We start from the raw sequence: 2723 nt of genomic DNA on the forward strand, positions 1-2723 counted from the left end.
AATAATTAAGAAAATCATTTTGTTAAAAAAAAATCCCTACTTACCTACTCTTAGTTTTTTGGAGGTGTAACCGGAACCACACATATTTATTTGTTTGGCCTTAGAAAAAAAGCAAGTTAAATGATTGTTGGCTGGTTATTTTTTGTAAGAAAATCATCAATAATGGCAATTTAAAAAAAAATGAGAACAAAAATTGAAATAAATATTTTTTATTAATTAAATTACTTTGATATCTGAATTTCAAATGAGTTTAAGGTATTGTTTAAAAAAATACAGAGATGTTTTGGGTTGTTCTTGCTAGAAATAAGTATACGTGTAATTTTTTTTCCAATATTTAGAAATACAACCTTCAAACCTTTAATGCCCTCATATAATTAAAGCTGAAACAATAATGATTTCATTGACAGGTTTTCCCAAAGTTGTGGGTTGTATTGACGGAACCCAGATAAGAATTCAAGCTCCTTCACTGAATGAACCTGATTATGTGAACAGGAAGGGATTCCATAGCCTCAATGTTCAGGTATTTAAAAAAAACATATTTAAAAGGATTTTACTTCTGATTTTTTATATAGTAGAACATATATTAAGTTGGTTTGACCATAATATTTCATTGTAGAAGCTCACTTTCATTGGCATTATGAATAGTACAAGAGACCTTTTAAATGTAATAAGGGATGTCAGCTACAGCTATGTTTCAAAAATTCATCATAAAAAGGAAATTGGAATGATAAATAATTATTAACATATTATACATTTTAAAGTATATGTTTAAAAAACATATGTATTTCTTTAGATGGTATGTAGTCCCACTTTCAAGGTGACCTCACTTTGTGCCAGGTGGCCTGGATCATGTCACGATTCGAGAATTTGGAGAAATTCACACCTTTGCCAACATTTTGAAAATGGTACTTCTTTAAATTATATAATGTAACTATATGTGATATGTTTCTCTATATGTATCCTTTTCCTGAATTGCATTGATTATGTTCTAGCTTGACTTAAGCATGCATTTATACCCTCTTTTAATATTCAGGGTTACATGATGGGATTCTGCTTGGAGATTCTGGGTACCCCCTTATAAGATACCTCATGACACCCTATTCATAGTTAGCACCGGCGACACGGTCTGAGGAGAGGTATAATGCCAGTCTATGTCAGACCCGTGTCTTGATTGAGCAGACCTTTGGCATCATGAAGAGGAGATTCCAAGCTCTCCAAATCGGGTTCAGGGTATCCCCAGACCAAGCTGTACAGTTTATTACAGCCTGTGTGATACTCCTTAATCTGGGAATCGACAGAGGAGATATCTGTGTGCAGCAGAATTTAACAAACATTGATGTTGCCGCCTGCATCCAGCAAAATATACAGGAACCTGGACAAGTCCGCAATGATGGAGTATTAAAGAGAGCAGCAATTACACAAGGATTTTTCTAAAAGAAATATTAATGCAAACTGTAGATCTAATGTCCACAGTTTAAATGAGATTTTCTAGGAACGTATACAATTAAGCCAAGTCAGAGAAAATGTTCATTTATTTAAATTTATTAACGTAATTTTTCATGAAAAGAGGTCCAGTTTTGCTCTCTCTCTCTCTCTCTCTCTCTCAATGTATTTTATTTCAAAAGGTTTAAGAATAAAAAAGGTCCATGAGCCACAATGCTCACATGATTCACATTGGCCTATGCTAAGATCCAAACCAACTTGAGTCTGCATTACTTGATATATTAAAACCAGAAGTCTGATAAGACTGTAGCTCTACTGGACAGCATAGTCTACTTGTGTACAAAGTCTTATTGAAATCAGAATTAAACTGTAAGAAGAATATCAATTTGAAAAAAAAATTCATATAAATTTCTATTTTAGTAACCATGACAACACCCTAAGGACAGACAGAAGGACAAAAAGCTAGACAGACGATGGACAACAGTGATCAGAAAAGTTTGTTTAAACTTTTGGTTCATATGAGTTAAAGGTGAAATAAAAGCATATTTAAAGTTCTGATGAAATATGGACCAACATTTCAGGATATGTTGTTTGAATGTCTAACAGAAGCCTCTGCTTCTTCAGGGTGAGGACCTCCTTCTGGATGTTCAGGACTTCCCTCTCTTGTTTCACCTTTAGGATCTCCTCCTCTAATCTTTCATTGTCTAGCCTCAAATTTCTTTCTTCCAACTCTGCCAGTTTTCTTCTATTGGGTTCACCTGTTTGATTAAATTACAAATGCATTAAATCTAAAACTAAAGTGTTTTTTTTTAATCCTTTGTTTTTGTTCAATTGGCTTTACATATTACATGTACATTAACATTTTTTTCATCTTCTTTGTTGATCATTTAGAAATGATTCAATAGATAAGTGTTCCATTGCTGAAAAAATTCACTTGAATACTGCTTTGTGCTATTTCAATTTGTGTTTTAAAGCTTTGGATAATTATTAGCAGATTGAAAAGAAGTTATACAATTTAGATTTTCTAAAATAAAAAAAAATGCTATATCATACTGAAATACATATTGGACTCTCTTTATTGAACTACATTTATTTTTAATACATATTATAATCAAATATTAAAAATAATCTATGTAATTTAACATTTTTTTTCTTTTTTATTTGATATGAGAGAGAGAGAGAGAGAGAGAGAGAGAGAGAAGGGCTACATTTTGCTGACAAACCTTTCTTTTCCTTTCTTTTATGTCTAGCAGATGATTTTTCTGCATCTTGTCTTTCTT

At 32.0% G+C, this 2723-nt stretch overlaps 1 long non-coding RNA gene across 1 annotated transcript; it reads left to right on the forward strand.

Moving 5' to 3' along the window:
• Positions 1-401: 401 nt before the first annotated feature.
• LOC133186906 (uncharacterized) lies at positions 402-1100 on the forward strand. Its single transcript, XR_009721106.1, has 3 exons — positions 402-520; positions 794-905; positions 1034-1100. It is a non-coding gene; the product is annotated as an uncharacterized LOC133186906 (long non-coding RNA).
• Positions 1101-2723: the final 1623 nt, after the last annotated feature.

The sequence above is a fragment of the Saccostrea echinata genome, unplaced genomic scaffold (genome assembly GCF_033153115.1).
Source record: "Saccostrea echinata isolate AGI-Se365-2 ecotype Australia unplaced genomic scaffold, CSIRO_AGI_Sech_v1 ptg000014l, whole genome shotgun sequence".
Classification (NCBI taxonomy): Eukaryota; Metazoa; Mollusca; class Bivalvia; order Ostreida; family Ostreidae; genus Saccostrea; species Saccostrea echinata.